This window comes from Corythoichthys intestinalis, unplaced genomic scaffold, assembly GCF_030265065.1.
Source record: "Corythoichthys intestinalis isolate RoL2023-P3 unplaced genomic scaffold, ASM3026506v1 HiC_scaffold_23, whole genome shotgun sequence".
Lineage (NCBI taxonomy): Eukaryota > Metazoa > Chordata > Actinopteri > Syngnathiformes > Syngnathidae > Corythoichthys > Corythoichthys intestinalis.
In genome coordinates, this window is record NW_026651592.1 from 2,980,466 (window position 1) to 3,004,876 (window position 24,411).

General features: G+C 39.6%; 1 protein-coding gene and 1 long non-coding RNA gene across 5 annotated transcripts in view; one reads left to right on the forward strand and one right to left on the reverse strand.

Annotated features, from left to right (window-relative positions):
• The window catches only part of LOC130911149 (nectin-1-like), a 586,891-nt gene that overhangs the window by 377,795 nt on the left and 184,685 nt on the right, over positions 1-24,411 (forward strand). The window lies entirely within an intron of this gene.
• LOC130911151 (uncharacterized) lies at positions 13,762-16,400 on the reverse strand. The gene is made up of 3 exons (XR_009061981.1): positions 16,278-16,400; positions 16,051-16,191; positions 13,762-15,481 (listed from the first exon to the last, which is right to left on the reverse strand). It is a non-coding gene; the product is annotated as an uncharacterized LOC130911151 (long non-coding RNA).

The window sequence follows — 24,411 nt, forward strand, 5'->3', positions numbered from 1 at the left end:
TCGTACAAGCCCATGTTGGAAAACAATAGCTCTCTGGAGGGCCGTTCCTGACCAAATTGGTACCCTAGGCAACATATTTGCTGGTGCCCCCCAACAAAAATAGCTATTTTCATCACAAATACCGTATTGGCCCGCATATAAGACGGCCCTGATTGTAAGACGACCCCCTCTTTTTCAAGACTCAAGTTTGAAAAAAGACTTTTTGAACACCAAATTAATTTTTATACAGAAAATAATTACAGTACATCTGAAACAAATGATTATAACAATATATTTGAGAGAAAAAGCATGGTATTTTGCCTCATTCAAATCTTAATATCTGAACATTCAAATATGTAAACTAAAGTGCAATCACATTCGTAAATGAAAGGCTTCTGGTTTTTGAAATGTAAATAAACCAATATATTGTGATAAAACAACAAAATTGCAATAAGTGCATTAACCATCAAAATGAAGTCTAACTGTAACTTTAGTCTTGAAAGAAATCTGAATAAGGAAAAACATTGCAATAAAATAATGCAAACTGGTTAAACTAAAAAGCGTAGCTGAGATCTGTCATGACGGAACATCGCTTCAATGATATCTGGCGCCATCTAGCGTCGTGAAAGGGGAGAGTAGTTGAGATCTGTCATGACAGAACATCGCTTCAATGATATCTGGCGCCATCTAGCGTCTTGAATGGGTATAATGTCTAGACCGCGAATATAAGACGCCCACTCTTTTTCAGTGTTATTTCAATGCAAAAAACACCGTCTTATATTTGGGCTAATATGGTATTTAAGCACTCACACTGTTCTTCTTTCGCCACTGGCAGTTTGTGTGTGGGAAGGTACTAGACTTGATGGGCTTGGACTTCGTGCTGATGTTGATAAGGTGGCAGTAAAAGATGGCCCGGAATATACAGAGTTGGAAAGAAAATATTTCAGAAGAGCATCTACAAAGAGAAGAAAGTGGGAATTCTGTTGATTGTGGAAGCAACATGACATAACCATAATAGCGCATAGCAGTAGCAGCTTACTGTACTTGGCTCAATCAGGTGTTCAGATCCGGCCACTAACTTTGACAGGTGAGGTTAAAAAAATATAATAAATTCATGAAGCACTGTACAAACCATCCAATAATAATGAATTGAATAATATCTGAGGATAAAAAAAATGAAATTGAATATTTTTTTTACATGAACGGAATTGCCATTTTATTGAATTAATGACACATTTGATAACAAATGTTTGCATATAAATTCATAGCACTCTTAGTCCCCCATACCACAGAACTATGAAATTATTAAGTGCATATTTAATGGTGTGTTTATTTGATTAACCTTGGCACTTTTAGGGAAGGCAAATTTATTTGAATAACATAATTTAAAACAAGGTAAAAGTGCTTCACATCATCTGAAAATCAACAAGACACAATTTTATTCCTATATACACTTTGTCCGACTTTCTCCAAAATAGGAGCGAGAGTAAATTTAACTGACACCAATCCACACCTGGCTGAATACTGAAAATATTTCTAAAACAACAGGCCTGACTAGTGATACAGTATAATTTAGCTTTAGCAGTATGTCATCTAAACTATGTAAATAACCGCTAGCTTACAATTGTGCTAAGTTTATGTAATTAAAAGTTGTTCTCATCACAACAAACACCTGTCTTTTTCACGTTTATGCTCTTCTTTCTTCTTCTTTCTCAAATGCGACCCGGAGGGCTTTTGTGTTTTCATTATGTCGCTCAGTTGCAGAGAATTGCATAAAAATAACACTGTACGGTAGCTCACTGGTCTGTGGGCGGGTGAGTGAGATTAAAGACTGTGGGGAAATTACCACGTCACAGGAAACAGCGAAACGGGCAGAAAGGGCATGAGAAAAAAAATATTTCAGTTGGGGCTGTCAAAATTATCGCGTTAACGGGCGTTAATTAATTTTTTAAATTAATCACGTTAAAATATTTGACAAATTTTACGCACATGCCCTGCTCAAAAAGATTAAAATGACAGCAAAGTATCATTTCCACTTATTACTTGTGTTATTTGGTGTTTTTCCGCCCTCTGCTGGTGCTTGGGTGCGACTGATTTTATGGGGTTAAGCACCATAATTATTATTGACATCAACAATGGTGAGCTACTAGTTTATTTTTTTGATTGAAAATTTTACAAACTTTATTAAAACGAAAACATTAGGAGGGGTTTTAATATAAAATTTTCTATAACTTGTACTAACATTTATCTTTTAAGAACTACAAGTCTTTCTATCCATGGATCGCTTTAACACAGTGCTTCTCAATTATTTTCTGTTACGCCCCCCCCAAGCAAGACGTAAATGTTTCGCGCCCCCCCCAAACTCTCTGCCGCCACTGTAAATAGTATCATTTGTCTATAAAATTACTATTATAAATACGCATCTGCCTAACATTGTGTCTGTTTTTCTAATAAAGAAAAAAAGTAACATAGATCAACTTATAATAAAGTATAACTTTATTAACATTGTTTTGTTTGTAACAGAGATGACGAGCATCAATTTGCCTGAATTAAAAAAAAAAGTCACATTCAAACTGTAAAAATACACTCAAGGTACATTTTTGGCCATTTGATAGAGAAAAATAAAATGTAATAAAATCAGTAAATAATAAAAAATTCAAATTGATTAGAAACATTCACTCATGAGGACAATATGCCAACAAATTTGACCGAAAAAACAAAATTGAATAAAAGAAAAAAAGAGTGTCCTTGGACAGAAGGACAGTTTTTATTTTTGCTGCTCACACTCAGTATTACCTCCTTTGCAATGGTGTGGAGTTATTTTACAATGAGCATGCTAACAATGCTCACTGGTTTACTGATACAACACTGACAAAGCAGGACGATTGTTGGCAATATTCGGCACGTTTTCGCTGAATTGAAAAACAATCAAGCGGCTTATCAATGAGATTGGGGTCGAATGTCTTTAAGTGGCGTCTTAATTTATTTGGCTTCTGGCTGTCCGCTATAATTATTTTTCGACACAGTAAACAGTGGTCTTTCCTCATCACCCACTGTATTAAAAGTCAAAGCTAAAAGGCAAACGGCCCGAAAAAAGCGCATTCTCGGCGGTCGTTGTGACGATCCCAAGCCGAAAGTGGAACTTCTCGGGCGGCGAAGTGAGAACCGGGCAAGACAGTGGGTCGCTGCACGAGTGAGTCCAGTCGGAAAACGGCTTTCGAAAACTGCGGCCGCGCACTGCTCTTCATATGTTTTCTGTGTGCTGAGTTCTCTTCCTTAGTTCAAAAATACTGCACACACTCTGAAAATGAGAGCGCCACTGCCACCCACTGAGTGGATGTGCAAGTACACTTTATTCCAGTACTGCGCAAAAAAGAAAGAAAAAAAAAGCATATTCCCCGAGGACTCATGTGCCCCCCTGGCGCGCCCCACTATTTGAGAAGTACAGCTTTTACAGAATGTTAAAAATGTTAATGCCATCTTGTGGATTTATTGTTATAATAAACAAATACAGTACTTATGTACAGTATGTTGAATGTATATATCCGTCTTGTCTTTCCATTCCAACAATAAGTTACAGAAAAATATGGCATATCTTATAGATGGTTTGAATTGCGATAAATTAAGATTAATTAATTTTTAAGCTGTGATTAACTCAATTAAAATGTTTAATTGTTTGACAGCCCTAATTTTGATATTATTTAAAGACTTATTACTGCACATATTGTTGTTCTTTTTGTTTTATTGTCTTGTATACATATTTTTCAATATTGCTATCATCAAATATTATTTGAGCTTTTTTTTTCTTGACACCCTTTTGGATGCTGTGACGGCGCTAGCATTTGCCTAGCTCGTCCTATGCCCTGTGCCGTGCATAGGTCTGGCCCTCTGAGGGAAACTATACTATGACATAACCTGTGATAAAGATGAGTTTGACACCCTTGGTATAGAGTACAGTGGTACCTCTACATACGATCGCTTCGACACACGAACTTTTCGACATCCGACGTAAAATTTGACTCGCCATTTGTTTCTACATCCGACGACATGCTCGAAATACGACGACAATGGCAGCACCGCAGACGAATGCACGGCGGATTTTCTTGTGTGACAAATCAACACTGGTTTCAGAAAAGGTTGGTATAGGTGGTGAAACAAGGAAAAAGTTGACGCTTACCTTCTAAATGAAGATGCAAATGACAGAAAAATATGAGCGTAGGGTGGGCATCCGTGAAATGGCTCAACAATACATCTCCACGGTCCTCCTCCGACCATCGTTCGCCAATTCTTATTGTGGTAACATCTCCAGAGAAATCGCCAACTTCGCCACGTTTTTATCATTTATTTCACAACTTATTCAAAACAAAAACACCTTCTGTCTGCCGCACTTGACGGTGTTCTCAAGAAAACATTCAAAGTGAAAGTGAAACTCAAGCTCACCGGTCTGTCTCTGGCACGTCAGCCCCGCGGTGCGTTCAGGGTCAGCAAAAAACGTCCGCCACATTAGAACCCGATTCGTTACATTAATACAGGAATTATTATTATTATTATTATTACGATTTTGATTTATAATTTATTTGTTTTGCTATGTGTAATTGCCATTTGTAATAGTACGAGCAGTATTTTTTAAGGATTTAGTGAATGTTTTTGGGCTGTGGAACGAATTAATGGAATTATAATGTATTCCTATGGGAAAATCCTGCTCGACATACGACCATTTCGACTGACAAACAAGGTCCTGGAACGGATTAACTTCGTATGTAGAGGTACCACTGTATTTGCCACCTCTACTATGAGCTAGCTAATCAAATACTGCCTTCTACTGGTTGGTGTAGAACAGCAACCCCTCTCACTCCATTTGTAGACAAAGTGGTCATGTGAGTAATGCTCTCTAGAGGATGCTGCGTTCAAAAAAAGAAGGTGACATCAGCAAGCTGAAGTTCCCAGAGGAGCCAGCTCTAGAAACTTTAACGAGGTTAACTCCTGACTCCAATAAGGGGGGAAGTGGTGGGGGTCCCTGCAGTTGGCAGCATGAAATACAGATTTATGAACTCCATTAAGCCACATTTCTGTCTTTTTATTGGCTGGCCCTGCAGCATTTACCCAAATGTGTGTGGGTGTGCGTGTGTGTGTTGATGGTGTAGCGGGTGTTTTGTAGATTAATTGCAAACAGATTGCTGTTTTACACACGCATAAGGTCCACGTAATTCACGAATGAGGCGATAAAGGCCACTAAATACCTGAATTGGGATGCTGATACTAGAGGCTGCTGGATTTTTTTTTTGTTGTTCAGGGCACTATCAATAGATACAATTGGGCAAATAAGTATTTAGTCAACCACTAATTGTACAAGTTCTCCCTCTTGAAAATATAAGAGAGGCCTGTAATTGTCAACATGGGTAAACCTCAACCATGAGGGACAGAATGTTGAGAGAAAAAAAAGAAAATCACATTGTTTGATTTTTAAAGAATTTATTTGCAAATCATGGTGGAAAATAAGTATTTGGTCTATACCAAAAGTTCATCTCAATACTTTGTTATGTACCCTTTGTTGGCAATAACAGAGGCCAAACATTTTCTGTAACTCTTCACAAGCTTTTCACGCACTGTTGCTGGTATTTTGGCCCATTCCTCCATGCAGATCTCCTCTAGAGCAGTGATGTTTTGGGGCTGTCACGGACTTTCAACTCCCTCTACAGATTTTCTATGGGGTTGAGATCTGGAGACTGGCTAGGCCACTCCAGGACCTTGAAATGCTTTTTACGAAGCCACTCCTTTGTTGGCCTGGCTGTGTGTTTGGGATCATTGTCATGCTGAAAGACCCAGCCACGTTTCATCTTCAATGCCCTTGCTGATGGAAGAATATTTTCACTCAAAATCTCTCATTACATGGCCCCATTCATTTTTTCCTTTACACAGATCAGTCGTCCTGGTCCCTTTGCAGAAATACAGCCCCAAAGCATGATGTTTCCACCCCCATGCTTCACAGTGGGTATGGTGTTCTTCAGATGCAATTTAGTATTCTTTCTCCTCCAAACACGAGAACCTGTGTTTCTACCAAAAAGTTCTATTTTGGTTTCATCTGACCATAACACATTCTCCCAGTCCTCTTCTGGATCATCCAAATGCTCTCTAGCGAACCGCAGACTGGCCTGGACGTGTACTGACTTCAGCAGGGGGACTCGTCTGGCAGTGCAGGATTTGAGTCCCTGGTGGCACATTGTGTTACTAATAGTAGCCTTTGTTGCTGTGGTCCCAGCTCTCTGTAGGTCATTCACTAGGTCCCCCCGTGTGGTTCTGGGATTTTTGCTCACCGTTCTTGTTATCATTTTGACGCCACGGGGTGAGATCTTACATGGAGCCCCAGATCGAGGGAGATTATCAGTGGTCTTGTATTTCTTCCATTTTCTAATAATTGCTTCCATGGTTGATTTCTTTACACCAAGCGTTTTACCTATTGCAGATTCAGTCTTCCAAGCCTGGTGCAGGTCTTCAATTTTGTCTCAGGTGTCCTTCAACAGCTCTTTGGTCTTGGCCATAGTGGAGTTTGGAGTGTGATTGACTGAGTTTTTGGACAGGTGTCTTTTATACCAATAATGAGTTAAAACAGGTGCCATTAATACTGGTAACAAGTGGAGCCTCGTTAGACCTCGTTAGAAGAAGTTAGACCTCTTTGACAGCCAGAAATCTTGCTTGTTTGTGGGTGACCAAATACTTCTTTTCCACTCTAATTTGGAAATAAATTCTTTAAAAATCAAACAATGTGATTTTCAGTTTTTTTTCCCCCTCCACATTCTGTCTCTCATGGTTGAGGTTTACCCATGTTGACAATTATAGGCCTCTCTAATCTTTTCAAGTAGGAGAACTTGCACAATTGGTGGTTGACTATATACAGTAGGCTACTTATTTGCCTCACTGTAGATGGATATTTTTTACATTTCAATCATGTTTTGTTTGTACTAGCGAGCCCCTGCTTGTCTGTCAGCCATGGTTTTTAAAATTCCTACTCCAGGTGGCCCTCTCAGCCTTCAAGATCCCACCTGCTCCATTTGGTATACTCGACTAACCCGTACAGGGAGAGCATGCTAACACGACAGGCCACCTCTTTGAAAAAAAATTCTTCATTTGCCATTTCACACCGTGCGTACTTATTCCAAATAAATGTCCACCAGCGACAATGGCGGGGGGGGGGGGGGGGGGGGGGGGGCGGTTATTAAGCGATTTCAGCGAGCCAGATTTGCTCGAAACAGTGACAACCTCCTGCTAGGACTGCACATAATAAGCGACAGCATGTGGCGGAGTGAGAAAGAACTCCAACAGGTGTTTTTGTGTCAGCTGGAACACAGGAGGGTTCTAAAGTGGCAATATAGTTCTTCTCTAGGGAGGGCCTAGGGTTGGTCTCAACATTGGTAGGGACGATTTAACAGAATACCCTGCATGTACGCTTTTTGCTTGGGACAGGACATTAATAAGACCAATCGGATAATTGAATGGGGGTCAGGCCTATATTTCTCACGAATATAAACCTACCTAATTAATAGGCTAAATGATCAATGCAAAATAAATCTGTATTTACTTACAGTATACTAACTTTCATGTGTATTGGTTCAGGTGATACAACGTTCGATTCAAATCTCCATCCATCCATCCATCCATCCATCCATCCATCCATCCATCCATCCATCCATCCACCCATCCATCCATCCATCCATCCATCCATCCATCCATCCATCCATCCATCCATCCATCCATCCATTTTCTCACGCTTATCCGGGAGAAATAAGGAAGAATCCGAAAGAATATCGATTCAAACCTTTGTTTTCAAAAACTACTAAAGAAACATTCCAAAGTACAAATGTATTTACTTTATTAGTGCTGCAACAATTAATCAATTAACTCGAGTAATTCGAATAGAGAAAAGCTTCAAATCAAATTGTGCTGCTTTGAGGATTTGTTTAATTAGAGTGACATTTTGTATTTTGGCCCATTCCTCCATGGAGATCTCCTCTAGAGCAGTGATGTTTTGGGGCTGTCATTGGGCAACAAGGACTTTCAACTCCCTCTACAGCTTTTCTATGGGGTTGAGATCTGGAGACTGGCTAGGCCACTCCAGGACCTTGAAATGCTTCTTGCGAAGCCACTCCTTTGTTGCCCTGGCTGTGTGTTTGGGAACATTGCCATGCTGTAACACCCAGCGACGTCCCATTTTCAATGCCCTTGCTGATGGAAGGAGATTTTCACTTAAAATCTCTCGATACATGGCCCCATTCATTCTTTCCTTTACACAGATCAGTCGTCCTGGTCCCTTTGCAGAAAAACAGCCCCAAAGCATGATGTTTCTACCCCCATGCTTCACATTGGGTATGGTGTTCTTCGGATGCAATTCAGTATTCTTTCTCCTCCAAAACATGAGAACCGTGTTTCTACCAAAAAGTTCTATTTTGGTTTTATCCGACCATAACACATTCTCCCAGTCCTCTTCTGGATCATCCAAATGCTCTCTAACGAACCGCCGATGGGCCTGGACGTGTACTGGCTTCAGCAGGGGGACACGTCTGGCAGTGCAGGATTTGAGTCCCTTGCGGCGCATTGTGTTACTGATAGTAGCCTTTGTTACTGTTGTCCCAGCTCTCTGTAGGTCATTTTCACTAGGTCCCCCATTGTGGTTCTGGGATTTTTGCTCACCGTTCTTGTTATCATTTTGACGCCACGGGGTGAGATCTTGCATGGAGCCCCAGATCGAGGGAGATAATCAGTGGTCTTGTTTGTCTTACATTTTGTAATAATTGCTCCCACAGTTGATTTCTTAACACAAAGCGTTTTACCTATTGCAGATTCAGTCTTGCCAGCCTGGTGCAGGTCTACAATTTTGTCTCTGGTGTCCTTCGAAAGCTCTTTGGTCTTGGCCATAGTGGAGTTTGGAGTGTGAATGACTGAGGTTGTGGACAGGTGTCTTTTATACCGATAATGAGTTAAAACAGGTGCCATTAATACAGGTAACGAGTGGAGCCTCGTTAGACCACGTTAGAAGAAGTTAGACCTCTTTGACAGCCAGAAACCTTGCTTGTTTGTAGGTTACCGAATACTTATTTTCCACTCTAATTTGCAAATAAATTCTTCAAAAATCAAACAATGTGATTTACAGTTTTTTTTCCTCCACATTCTGTCTCTCATGGTTGAGGTTTACCCATGTTGACAATTACAAGCCTCTCTAATCTTTTCGAGTAGGAGAACTTGCACAATTGGTGGTTGACTAAATACTTATTTGCCCCATTGTATATCGACACATTTAAGTTGCTAACATATTCGTTTACACCCACGCCCAATTCTTCACTTCACCTTTTTTTTTATCTATACCAGTGCCCATTTAGCAGCTAACGTAGCAGTTGACATTTTTGCAGGTAAATGCTAACATGGCAGGGTTCAGTCTTCTCCTATGAGGGATTTACTTGGTTGTCAATTTCACACTTGATGACTATGTAGACTCTCCGGAGATGCAACTATATATATATATATATATATATATATATATATATATATATATACATATATATATATAAAACAATTGCTAGAACCCTTTTCCATAGTACACACCTTTTTAGTCGTATTTTTAACGGTTATACACAGGTTGTTTATTACACTTGTATAATCATCCCCGACTGTTTGCCACGCTCAGTTTAAATATAACCACGTCTGCATTTTAGTGGATACCAGGCGATTATGACGTCCTGCAGGCCTCGAACACAGCTCGCTGACAGACGGCTGCAACTGAGGGTTTGCGTGGGTGCATGATGCTCTGTGACATATCCATCATGGCGCTCGGGGCCCCGGTGGAGCTGACAGGAAGCGAGCGCTGGGAAGCCACGGATGTTTGCGTGCCGCAGCAAGCAACAGGAATTGCTCATACATCAAGTCCGGCCGCGAATAACAGCAGCCCAGTTCGTGTGCTGCGGAATGAAGGTTGCTGCCACCTTGCAAGGAGCTAGAAAATGATAATGAGCGAAAATGTGAACAAATACCGTATTGGGCCGGATATAAGACGGTGTTTTTTGCATTGAAATAACACTGAAAAAGAGGGGGTCGTCTTATATTCGCGGTCTGGACATGATACCCATTCACGACGCTAGATGGCGCCAGATATCATTGAAGCGATGCTCTGTCATGAGAGATCTCAGCAACTCTCAAGTTTAACCAGTTTGCAGTATTTTATTGCAATGTTTTTCCTTATTCAGATTTGTTTCAAGACTAAAGTTACAGTTAGACTATGACGGTTAATGCAGTTATTGCAATGTTGTTGTTTTATCACAACAGATTGGTTTATTTACATTTCAAAAACCAGAAGCCTTTCATTTACGAATGTGATTGCACTTGAGTTTACATATTTAAATGTTCAGATATTAAGATTTGAATGAGGCAAAATAACATGCTTTTTCTCTCAAATATATTGTTATAATCATTTGTTTCGGATGTGCTGTAATTATTTTCTGTATAAAAATTAATTTGGTGTTCAAAAAGTCTTTTTCAAAATTGAGACTTGAAAAAGAGGGGGTCGTCTTATAATCAGGGCCGTCTTATATTCGGCCCAATACGGTATATGTGGAAATAGTAAAGTCCTGAGAACACATATTGTTATAAGTCAATAGCATTTCAGAATTACATATATGAAGTTGTTCCTTATTCACGCTCAGGTCGGCAAATAAACCAAGGTCAGGTGCACCACACTGGAGGATTGGTGTGCATGCTTGACTGCGTTACAATTATTGTAAATCAATTGTAATGTCTCAGCAGTGTCTGTGGGACACATTTGAAGATCAGATTAAGTTGCAACACACGTTATGAAAGCGTTCAACAGGTCATTTTCATACAAAAGATGGTTGGCTATTTTGTTTTGGTGACATTTAAAAAGGTCGCTTCATAAGGTACAAACCAAATAGCTGAAATGAAAGAGATTAAGATATTTCTTGTTATCCTCTTATGGGGACAAATAAGGCTCTCAATGGAATGCAGTTTTGCACTATTGTAAACACCAGCCGAAAAGGAACATATTGAGGAATTAAAACTGTATTTTTCGGACTACAAGTCGCACCGGAGTATAAGTCGCATTTTTGGGGGAAATTTACTTGATAAAATCCAACACATAGAACAGATGTGATCTTGAACGGCAATTTAATATAAAAATTAGGGCTGTCAAAATTATCGTGTTAACGCGCGGTAATTAATTTTTTAAATTAATCACGTTAAAATATTTGACGCAATTAACGCACATGTCCCGCTCAGAAAGTATTCTGCCTTTTGGTAAATTTTCCAGCAAGGCTTTTTGTGCTGTCCAACAGCGAACTCTTGTGGTCGCTTTGCGACATGGTTTATTACCGTATTTTCTTCTTTTCTTTCTTCATTATGGCTGCACGAAGTCTCGGGCTGATAATGTTGTGCTTATATGATCCTTGGACAAGATTTGTCCGTAAGTATGGTTGTTGTAAAGAATGTACATATTATGTTAGTAAGCGAAATGTTATATTTTTTGTATGAGACGCTTTTTGTTTATGTTTAGTGAACCTGTATAGTGTGCTAAGCTAACGTTGTTGCTAATGCAATGCTTGTGTACTTTTATTTTGTAGTTTTACGACGGTCTAAAGAGGACAATGTTTTGAGGCCATTTTATTAATAAATCAGATGAAAAAGGAAGAAGTCTAATTATTAAGGCGTCGTTCACTAGCTGTCTAGCTTTGGAAAAAGTAGACGCTTCAGAGTGAGGACAGCATAGACAGATTTAAATGACAGTAGAGTGAAATGCCCACTACAGTCCTTATGTACCGTATGTTGAATGTATATATCCATCTTGTGTCTTATCTTTCCATTCCAACAATTTATTTTACAGAATATATATATAATTTACAGAAAAATGTGGCATATTTTATAGATGGTTTGAATTGCGATTAATTACGATTAATTAATTTTTAAGCTGTAATTAACTCGATTAAAAATTTTAATCGTTTGACAGCCCTAATAAAAATACAATAGAGAACAACATGCTGAATACATGTACAGTGTACAGTGCATGAACAACGAAATGCGAATATACTGTCCTCACCAGGACGCTACGGCTCGGTCCTGGCTATACAGCCAAGTCTCAAAAGACAATGCTGGACGTCTATGGGGTTATATTGCTGACACTATTCTGAGTGAGCAACAATGGATATTGAGCACATTAAACTAGATTTCGAGCATAAAAAGTATATATTGAGCGAGCAGTTGAAGATTTTAAGCAAGCAATCATAGATTTTGAGCACAGAAAATAATATTGAGCAAAAAAAATCTACTCTGTGCCGCTCAATTCCCCCCTTTGACTGCAATATATTTTTTTGTGCTCGAAATCTAGTTTAGTGTGCTCAATATCCATTATTGCTCGCTCAGAATAGTGTCAGCAATATAACCCCATAATTACAGGATTGACATAAACGGTTAGCATGCGTTCGCTAGCATTAGCACATCGTTCAAACAACCACACAACTGGCTCTACGATCGCGGGTGGAAAACACACAACAACAACAGAAAAGATGATACACACAGTCGTTGCCTCTGTAGAGATTAGAGCTGTCCCGACTAGTCGACGTTGTCGACGTCATCAATGACGTAAATGCGTCGACGGGCAAAACATACCGTCGACGGGTAATGACGGGTTGAAAAAAGTTACATGCGGATAAAGTTTAGAATGGCAGGCGCTCGCGATACAAGAGATTGTTACTGGCACCCCCAAGGGGGCCGCTGTTATTTCAATGTGACCGGCGTTGTTAGATTGAGCAAAGAGGAAGAAAGTGGGCGAGCGAGCGAGAGAGAGGGAGCGAGATTGGCGAGTTGGAAAAGTGCGCGGGTAGAGTGACCTCCGTGAAGTTGGCCCCCCATCAGACGCAAATTTATATAAAAATTATGTCAATCGTTTGTGCTATGATTGTGCTGGTTTGTGCTGCAAAAAGTTTCGTTTGTGCCATCATCGTTTTGCAGTTATTAAACATTGTTTTTTAGGTCATCCAGAGTTCACCCAGCCCCCCATCTGTGGCGGAATGGAACCCCGGTGGTGTCATTTGATTCTGCCTCGTTAGTGCTGGATTGTGCTGAAAAAAGTTTTGTTTAAACTGCTACGGTTTTTGAGATATTCATAAAAATGTCTAGTGATGACGTCACGCGCAGCCCCCCATCTGCGGCGGAATGGAACGGCGATGATGCCATTTTTTTCTTCATCGTTCGTGCTGGTTTGTGCTGCAAAAAGTTTCGTTTGTGCCATCATCGTTTTGCAGTTATTAAACATTGTTTTTTTAGGTCATCCAGAGTTCACCCAGCCCCCCATCTGCGGCGGAATGGAACCCCAGTGGTGTCATTTGATTCTGCCTCGTTAGTGCTGGATTGTGCTGCAAAAAGTTTTGTTTGAACTGCTACGGTTTTCGAGATATTCATAAAAATGTATAGTGATGACGTCACGCGCAGCCCCCCATCTGCGGCGGAATGGAACGGTGATGATGCCATTTTTTTCTTCGTCGTTAGTGCTGGATTGTGCTGCAAAAAGTTTTGTTTGAACTGCTACGGTTTTCGAGATATTCATAAAAATGTCTAGTGATGACGTCACGCGCAGCCCCCCATCTGCGGCGGAATGGAACGGCGATGATGCCATTTTTTTCTTCGTCGTTAGTGCTGGATTGTGCTGCAAAAAGTTTTGTTTGAACTGCTACGGTTTTCGAGATATTCATAATAATGTAAAGTGATGACCTCAGTTTTCAGCGCTGCGGGCCGCACAATAGATCAGGAATAAGATTGCGTCCACTGACAGGTTTCAGTGACGTTCTCCGCTGATCTATCGGTTGTTGTCTCCTACGTCATCACGACCACCTGAGCCGCCATCTTTCGTGTATCTCAGTGACCTGGACTACATCCGCCGCAGTCACGTTTGTTTTGTTGAGTTTTGCGGGGAAGCAGCCACGCGAATGTCACATCAAAATGGAAAAAAGCCTGAAGAACGACAAGACTCCTTATGTGGAGAAGCTTGAAAAGGAAGCGAGAGATCGGTATTTGTCAGTTATGACGTCAGTTATGGTGCTTCTGCCGTGGTCTGAAGACCAAAGATGACTTGTTGCGTGTGATAATGAGAACTGCCCCATTATTATTTAACCTGTGTTGGTCTACACAACATGACACAGCTAAAGACATATGTCAGTTCTGCTCTCTGTGCTCCACTTAAGTTAGTGGTGATTGGTAGTTTGTGATTTGCTTTAACTGACAATTTGGCAACATTAAAAGTGCTTGGCCAAAGTAGTAAACTGTCGTCCTTTGTATAAACATTATTATGCGTGTGTGTGTGTATATATATATATATATATATACATACATACATACATAAAATACAGTATTGACACAAATGCTGTACTTACAAAGAATAGGATTCAAGATGACAATATGTTTTATTAAGTACAATCAAGTCACAACAAAATACAAAAAATCAACAACAGCTAAATTTGAAAGGCTGAAACTGTTAGCATACTAAATGGTACCTTTCACGTATAACAGTACAAACTACAAAACAGTTGGGCAAAGGTTTGTAAGGGCACCGCAAACATAAAACAATCTTTACAACAATGTGCAATCTTCGCCGTCACATGGCAGAACCACGTTAATAGGTATAGTTCCTGTTAGGATCTTATACTTCTGGCAAAGATTACCAATTACCTGTTCAACATGGATCCTCAAATGTGCCATCTTCCTAGTCTCCTCCACATCTCTACCAGCTAACTGACAGCGACCGTTTGTGAACGCAGGGAGTTGGACCTCTGCACATAACATACCCACGTGTTCTTGAATATCAAAACCTCTGTCAGCCAAGACAATGTCCCCAGGCAAAAGGTTATTGAGCAAAGCACTGTTCAAGGTGATATGTTTGTCACTTGTGCAACCACCCCAACCTTTTGACATGAAACAAATTCCCCACTTTGGTGTGATTCCAATTAGGTATTTCATGGTGTAGTTATGCTTATAACTAGAAAACATTTGCGCACGGGCCTTAATATTTGATGGTTTCTCTGTAATTTTTTTTTTTTTTTTTTTTTAATCAATAATCACTGCAACTCTGCGTCTGAAGGACTCAACAAACTCGTGAGGCATTGTTTTATAGAGTGTTTCTCTGTTGGGCCAAACAATTGCTCGTCTCAAATTAGCATGTACAAAGGGCACCATGTCATTGAACACTCAGTACACAGTCTTACGGGAAACATGGAATATGTGTGCAATGTGTAGTGCAGACAGGTCCTAACGCAGGCGCATGAAGGTCAGAAGGAGCATCTGAAGGGCGCTGAAGGCTCCTCCTGTAGCGCACCAACATCCTCCTCCATCCTCAATTTCTCATGCCTACTTCGTCTAGAAGAGCGGTCCACGTTGGTGGGTTGAACACATGTGTGTCCCAGGCGTAAGGATGGTGCCCAGTCAGGGTCTGCCTCATTTCTTTCATATGCTGGTTTTCCTGCAATTACAAAAGTCGTATCAGTCATACAACAGGTTAACATTAGTTACTTAAATTGGATTTTAAAGCTTTGTAGTGTGTCTAAACTGGTGGGAACTGCCTTCATATGGCACTGATGTGTATGCAACAGATTTTTTTAAATTTATTAATTATTTATTTTTTAAGTTTAACTGATCATTAGGCATAACAAACAAGCAGAAGATTTTTCTGGTGATTTAGTAGATCTGTAGTCTCCTCCACAGACTGCTTGGTCAAGCATATCAGTAGCCTAAGCGGGAGGTAAATATAGGTTTTTTTTCTAACACATCTCCCATACTTATAATCATTCATGGTGTGCTGTTACATCTTCATTAATACCCTTACTTTGTTACCTTTGAACTGTTTTTTTGTGTACTAGTATCATACGGTGAACGCCTGTGGTTTATGCACAGTTAGCCAGTAGGGCTACAGTTAGCCTCTCTTAGACACTAGCGTGGTTAGCCAAAGCAAGCAACACAACCACACGCCATAAGCGTTTAAATGCAGTCAGTATCAGCGTCCGAAGAACATTAACACTTCCAGTTACTTACCTTTATGGAAATGTAGGGAACAGACCGACATGTTTTCAGTTGATGAATGAAAAGCGATGGCCTTTCTTCTCACCGCTGCAACCATTCAAGCCTCTTGGTCAACTCATCGGAGTTCCATATTTTCTCTTCCAGGCGGGAATGCTAAAAAAAAAACGTATCCCATCCTTTTTGCATTTGTTTCTATCATGGGACCTACAATGGCAGTCTTTCAAACAACACGAGTGTACCATTTTCAACGATTACCACGCAGAATGGATGCCGAGCAAAGGATCGCGTCACGGGCTTGTTGTTGTTGTACAATACACGAAAACCCACAATGCATTGCGCCAGAAACGTCACGAGACAAGAACTGATTGTGCGGCCCGCAGCGCTGAAAACAGGTCATCACTTTACATTATTATGAATATCTCGAAAACCGTAGCAGTTCAAACAAAACTTTTTGCAGCACAATCCAGCACTAACGACGAAGAAAAAAATGGCATCATCGCCGTTCCATTCCGCCGCAGATGGGGGGCTGCGCGTGACGTCATCACTAGACATTTTTATGAATATCTCGAAAACCGTAGCAGTTCAAACAAAACTTTTTGCAGCACAATCCAGCACTAACGACGAAGAAAAAAATGGCATCATCGCCGTTCCATTCCGCCGCAGATGGGGGGCTGCGCGTGACGTCATCACTAGACATTTTTATGAATATCTCGAAAACCGTAGCAGTTCAAACAAAACTTTTTGCAGCACAATCCAGCACTAACGAGGCAGAATCAAATGACACCACTGGGGTTCCATTCCGCCACAGATGGGGGGCTGGGTGAACTCTGGATGACCTAAAAAAACAATGTTTAATAACTGCAAAATGATGATGGCACAAACGAAACTTTTTGCAGCACAAACCAGCACAATCATTGCACAAACGATTGACATAATTTTTATATAAATTTGCGTCTGATGGGGGGCTGCAAGTGACGTCATCACTATACATTTTTATGAATATCTCGAAAACCGTAGCAGTTCAAACAAATCTTTTTTCAGCACAATCCAGCACTAACGAGGCAGAATCAAATGACACCACCGGGGTTCCATTCCGCCACAGATGGGGGGCTGGGTGAACTCTGGATGACCTAAAAAACAATGTTTAATAACTGCAAAACGATGATGGCACAAACGAAACTTTTTGCAGCACAAACCAGCACAATCATAGCACAAACGATTGACATAATTTTTATATAAATTTGCGTCTGATGGGGGGCTGCGCGTGACGTCATCAATGAACATTTTTATGAATATCTCGAAAACCGTAGCAGTTCAAACAAAACTTTTTTCAGCACAATCCAGCACTAACGAGGCAGAATCAAATGACACCACCGGGGTTCCATTCTGCCACAGATGGGGGGCTGGGTGAACTCTGGATGACCTAAAAAACAATGTTTAATAACTGCAAAACGATGATGGCACAAACGAAACTTTTTGCAGCACAAACCAGCACAATCATAGCACAAACGATTGACATAATTTTTATATAAATTTGCGTCTGATGGGGGGCCAACTTCACGGAGGTGGTAGAGTGGCTTCATCCGCCACGTTTTTGTTTTGGTCAATAAAAGTTTCCTTAAAGAGCCATCCGACGCCTCTCGGTGTTTTTATGCACGCCGCCGCCTTCCCGAGGAGGAAATCGGACGAACCCAGACGAACCGACGACAACTAGCCAAGAGAATCGCCGGTGAGGAGTTGAAAACACCGCCAATTTCCAAAAAGGGCAGCGATGGTTACACGTGAAAGCGGCATAAAGCCAAAAAAAGCGGACCAGAATAACCAGAGCCTGGAATTATTTCAAGGAATATATGGAGGGTGCCACTGTGTGTACTCTTTGCTAAGTTGAGCTCGCATACCATGGTAGCACGTCGGCTATAAACGAACACTTGAAGCGCCGTCACCCAAGTATAATTTTTGAAGACAACAAGAAACAAGCTAGCGGATTGTAAATCCATACAACTCTCTAACGATTTTTTTAAATGGAAGTTGCCTTTATGTGCGTCGTATCAACGCGCATTTTTATTTAATAAAATAATTAATATGATTATGTATTTTTTTAAATTATTATTAAATTTATTAGGATCATGGAAGATCCCACTTAGGAAAAATATACACATAAATCCTGTATATACATAATATTAAAAATATATATGGAAACACCACTGGCCTGCTTACTGTAATCCATGACTGCACTAATGTTAGTTATTTAATATTATAAAGTTTTACATATAGTAGTATACTATAAAATTAATTACTATATACTTAATTTTTGTTACTGTAGGTATGTGTGCCTTTCATTCAAAATAATTGTGGTAATATTTCAGTGTGCCCTCTGCGTTATCTTCAGGTTAAAACAAACAAAAGTTGAACAGTTTTTCCCCTCCCCAAAAAATGCGGAATGCACACCGGAAAGAGCATCTGAACTCACACAAAGTATTCTGAAAATGATTGTCCGGGACATTACAATTCATTTTAACATTTAGAACAATATAGACAATGACATACCGCAAAAAGAGTAAGAATTGTTTTGACTCCTGTTAAAAAGGTGAAGTCACAGTGTTTCCGTTTACATTTTTTTGCAGCAGTTAATGCCAGCAGCATTTGACCTCATTGTTTGTGATTTATTATTGATATTTATGTTATTTATTTATACGTTAATAAAGAATTTAGGTGTTCCAAAATGTTTTTTGTGAATTAACAAGCTTTAACAAAAATGTCATTATTAGTAAAAAAAAAAAAAAAAAAAAAAAAAAAAAAAAATTATTAGATTAGTCAACTAATCGTAAAAATAGTCGGCTGACTAATCGGGAGGAAATTAGTCGTTTGGGACAGCCCTAGTAGAGATATTTTAAAGGCATAAACAATGAACGTAGGTTCGCAGCCGTCTTTCTCTCTCGCTAACTCGCCCACTCACTCACTCAGAGCTACGTAACTGTCCGTCTTCTTCTGGCGTGTGAGCGCTCTTCTTCACGTAAACAAGTGCGAGTGCGCCCCCACGTGGGCGTGAAAGCCCCACAAAATAAATGCATCCATTTCAATATAAAAAAGTCAATAATGCAATTGAACACATATTGCCAAAGGCAGAACGCGAACGTGGCCATAGCTATTAAGAGTTATTCAGATAATTATAGCATAAGAACATGCTAACAAGTTTACAAAACCATCAGTGTCACTCCAAAACACAAAAATAGCATTTGAAATTATATCATAATGTGTTAATAATTTCACACATAAGTCGCTCCTGAGTACAAGTCGCACCCCCAGCCAAAATATAAAAAAAACCAAAAAAAAACGCGACTTATAGTCCGAAAAATACGGTACTTCAAAAGTAAACTTTAAAGTAAAGCTAGAGGTCTAATAAATCCTATGTGAATTACAAAATTCTAATTTTAATACAGTTAAGGTATTGTTGATTTTTGGAGTATTTTTTTGTTTCATACCACTGTCGCACAATTTCTGCCTTCAATCAAATTCACTTATCATTGGAAGATATATTTTTGTCTCCACTTCCTGCCCCCAGCAACCAATCGCCTTATTAGACCTTGAATTCTTACGTAATTCATCTTCAACTGAAGAGGAAAGTGATCATCCTCCGTGCCGCTTATGCAAAGTAATGGCGCTTTCGAGTTCATATAGTTTGCAAATAAGTTATATTGAATATCCTAAGTCGAGATCAGCATTGTCAAGTTGGCAAAACAGAGAAAAGGTATCCTCAATTATCGCTAATGTGACTTCTGGTGAGTCAGCTCACTCAAGTAACTATTTTATGATAACCAACAATGCTAGTCGTAATCATATATTTATGGATATATGTTCGATGCTGTCACTTGTCTGCCATTTTGCCTCAGGGCTAATTTTTGACCGATTTTCAAACGGCTTGAGTTTTCCGTAAACATCAGAAATGCAGCGAACGTACTCTATATTTTAAAATAATATTTTTCCTCAACATTCAGCCACGATCATATCTATGTTGATACGGTTTGTTCTCAACAAAACCGTTTGTCAATCCGTCAAGATGACAACGAGTTTGGAGTATTGACTTGGAAGACATCAATGGCATAACACCTGCTACAAAAGAGCTTGCCGTAGGACTTCTCCTACATAAGATGGCCGCTAGTTACTTGCGGCGCCGACTCCATATCTATGGACGTACCATTGTGGGCCAAAAATCCGTTAGCATCAATGCTAATTGTGATCATTTAAAATCTATTAGAGTATGCTAACAGTGCTAGCAATTGGAAAAATAGCTTTTGAAAGATCTAAGGCAGGGCCGTTCATGACCAAATTGGTTCCCTAGGCAACATATTTATTGGCGCCTATTTTCACCACATATATTTAAACACTCACACTGAAAAAGCACGTTATCTCTTTGTAATTTATTATATAAAAAACACAACGAAGAAGTGCAGAAATTAAAAGAAAAATTGTGGAATAACTATTCAAAAGCACCAATGAAAACACTTCAAAAACAAATGCACTAAATAAATTACAATTGTTATTACAATGTGATTAACACCCACCCACACAAACCTATATAACGACGCACAGAACTTTAAAATGCAACTTTTTTTTTTTTTTTTACCTTGACTTATAACCTTACTCACCTTGTCTTCACTTAAGCATCTATTGCACTTTTATATGACAGTTGTTTTGGAAGGTGCACTTCTTTCCTGGACTTGGTGGGCTTGGACTTGGTGCTGATGTTGATAAATTCGCTGTAAAAGATGGCCCAGGATGTACAGAGGTAGAAAGAAAATATTTCAGAAGAGCATCTACAAAGAGAAGAAAGTGGAATGTTACATTATATTAGTCAAATAGCTGTTGATTGTGAAACCAGCATGACATAACCATAATAGCGCCGAAATTATTGCAGCCTGCTGTACCTGTCTATTGGATCCAGCCACTATCTTTGATGGGCGTAGTTAAAAGAAAATAAATTCTTGAAGCACGGCAAATACACAGGACTATCCAATAATAATGAATTAAATAATATATGATATCAAAAAAAAAAAAAAAAAAAATTGAATATGTTTTTATATGAATGTGATCGCCATTTTAATGAATTAATGACACATTTAATAACAAATGTTTGCATTTAAATCTTTGGCACTTATAGTACCCAATACCACAGAACTTTGAAATTTTTAATTCCATATTTAATGGTGTATTTATTTAATTAACCTTGGCTTTTTTAGGCAAGGCAAGGCAAATTTATTTATATAGCACAATTCAACACAAGGCAATTCAAAGTGCTTTACATCACACGAAGACCATAAAAATCACATTTAAATCAACACAACGTAAAAACCAAGACAAAAGATCGCATTTTAATCACAGAATAAAAATAAATAAATAAAAATAAAACAAAAATAAAAATAAAGCAAAAACTACTACTACTAATAATCATTGAAATCAGCAATGGAGATAAGCACAAGAGGAATAGAAGGCAGGTAGATTGAAATATATAGACAGTTATGGATATGCAGTGCTAAACAGGCAAATTTATTTGAAAAGCACAATTTAACACAAGGTAAAAGTGGTTCACATCACATGAAAATAAGCAAGACAATTTTAGTCTCCCATACACTTTGTCCAAATTTCTCTAAAATTGGGAGGGGGAGTAAATTTAACTGAAACTAATCCACAGCTGGCGGAATACTGAAAATATTTCTAAAACAACAGCCTGGCTCATAATACAGTATAATTTTGCTTTAGCACTAAGTCATATAAGCTCTATGTAAAATAACCGCTAGCTTGCAGTTGTGTAACAAACGCGGAAGTTCGTTTCACCCCTGAGACAGCGGCAAGGAGGAGGCTCAACGAGGCTTTTGAGTTCACACCAGAGTTTATTTAAAACACATTAAAACAAGCTTAAAAACGGGTTAAAAGAGGGTTGCCTAGGTCCCAGCTAGGGCAGGGTGGCGTGGCGTTCATCTCACCCCTGGGAGGACACTGCTCCATGGTTCGGCATGCACCGCAAAAGTAAAAAACAAAACGAGGAAAAGTCACTGCAAACCACCCAAAAGAAAATACCCCTGAGCAGGCCTCCAAGGGGTTGAGCCTCCTCCCAAGGCCCTGCTGGGCCACCCCTCAAAGTGTCTCTAAAAGGTTAAAAACAGTAATAAAAATGGATTTAAAAAAAAGAATAAAAATGCGTCCACCTCTAGTACTCTTCCCGTGGTGCGGCGTTCGTCCACGAAGCGGGGGACCTCTCCGTGTGTCCTCCCAAGGCCGTATTTACAGTATAGCGGCCAAGTGTTAATTAAGGTGATTGGGAGCACCTGGGGGGGAGAGTTCAGACGCTTGTCCGCAGCGCCCCCTTCAGTACGCTACAGTTGCGCTAAGTCTACGTGCTTACGCTCATTACAATAAGTCATTATAACAAACCTCTGTTTTTCTTCACGTCTTTGCTGTCTTTTTTCTTTTTCTTCTGACCCGAAGGGCTTTTGTCTTTTCATGAAGTTGACTTGCCACCGTAATGTCGCTCAATTGCGGAGGCTAAAAATAGCACCTTCAGGTAGCTCGCTGGTCTGCTGGGTGGCGAGACTAGGGTCCGTGGTAAAATTATCGCATCACAGGAAAAAGTGAAACGGGCAGAAGGCACACTAGAAAAATGATTTCATTATTATTTAAATACTTGTTATGAATGTTTATGTTGTTCTTTTGTTTTATTGTTTTGTATAATTTTTTGAATACTGCTTTCATCAGATATTATTTGAATATTTTTCTTGACGCCTTTTTGGACGCTGGTGCGCCCTTAGGCGGTTGCTTAAATTGCCTTATGGGCGGCACTGGTCTGATCTAAGGGCTTGATATTTAAATGTTGGATATGTTGAGTTTGGATGTTTTTAATCTAGAATACAAAAATCTATTGTATCCCTCCTCGCGAAAATTCGACCTGCTGCTATTGTTTTTTAACTTGAATTTGTAGCAATGAACTGTAAAGACTGCCAATGGTTTTCTGAGGTTTTCCTGACCCTTTGTGCCAATATCCTTTACACAATGATGTCGACTTTTGCCAATCTGTGGAATATTTCAATTACGTGTTTTATGATCATTCTTATCCCTCATTTTTTGGACCATGTTGCAGACATTGATTTCAAATGAGATTATATTTTTTAAAAAGTAAAATATAAGCAGTATGAATATTAACTAATTAGCTGCCATTGACAGCGCGAGATAGAGGTGTGCATCGGCACTGCCCTCACGATTCGATTCGATTCAGAGGGCCACGATTCGATTCGATCCGATTCGATTCGATTCAGAGGGCCACGATTCGATTCGGTTCGATTTGGCAATGTATCGCGATGCATTAAAGCCTGGGATGCATTAAAATTCTAAGGCAAAGCATATTTTTCGTGAATCATGAGGCAACACAAGCGGTCAGATGTTAAACAAATTTTTATTGGCTCTTGTGTCACTCCTGATTGAAGTCAGATGAAAATAGTATACTTTCAGATATATAAAAACAGATCACAGCATTCAATTAGTGCTTTCTCTTTTTTTTACACACAGTAACAGCCTTTCACACAGTGCAACATCTGAACTCCTGTGCAAAATCAGTAATAACAGTCACTGTATTTTAGTCACAACGACCCATCAATAAAAATATTCAAGTAAATATTAAAGAAAACGATAAAGAAAATATTGTAGTGCCGCAGCATCTTTATCACAATAACAATCCAGGGAATTGATTGATATTTGAATGCAAAGTAGCTCCTTCTACAGTTGAGCCTAGATCTTGAGTCCAAACCTGAACCCGACCCGACCGAATTTCGGGCCGGGTCGGGCCCAAAATGTCAATTTATGTTCGGGTCGGGTCGGGCCGGACTTCACTCCCGCTAACGTTTTTTTAAATAAATATATATTTGTATACTCAAAGAATGTATGGATGTTAAACTAAGGAATACTTGTTATAAAATAAATAAATTGGATGAAACAGTGAGAAGGCGTTTTTGTAATCACAAACATGAGCTTGCGTTGTTTGCGCACATGAACGCCGTGGCCCCGCCCTCCTTTTAATCTTCCCCACCCGCTCTTGGCGCTCTCCGCGAGTCTGCAACGCTGCATCCTGGTATTTCCTTTTTGAATTTCAATATAGAGCCGCAAGAGGTGAAAAGCAAACTAAAGACGGTGGGATTGAAAAGGCAAGAATCCACGAGTGGTGTGTGGAAAGGATTTAAATTGATAGTGGAAGATGTTACAGAAAACTGTCGGCCTTGCCGAATGCAACAAATGTGGCGCTTTTCTCTCGTACGAGAGCAGAAAGACTGGCACATTGACGCTGAGCAGACATTTTAAAAACTGTACTGGCCTAAAAGATATTAGTCA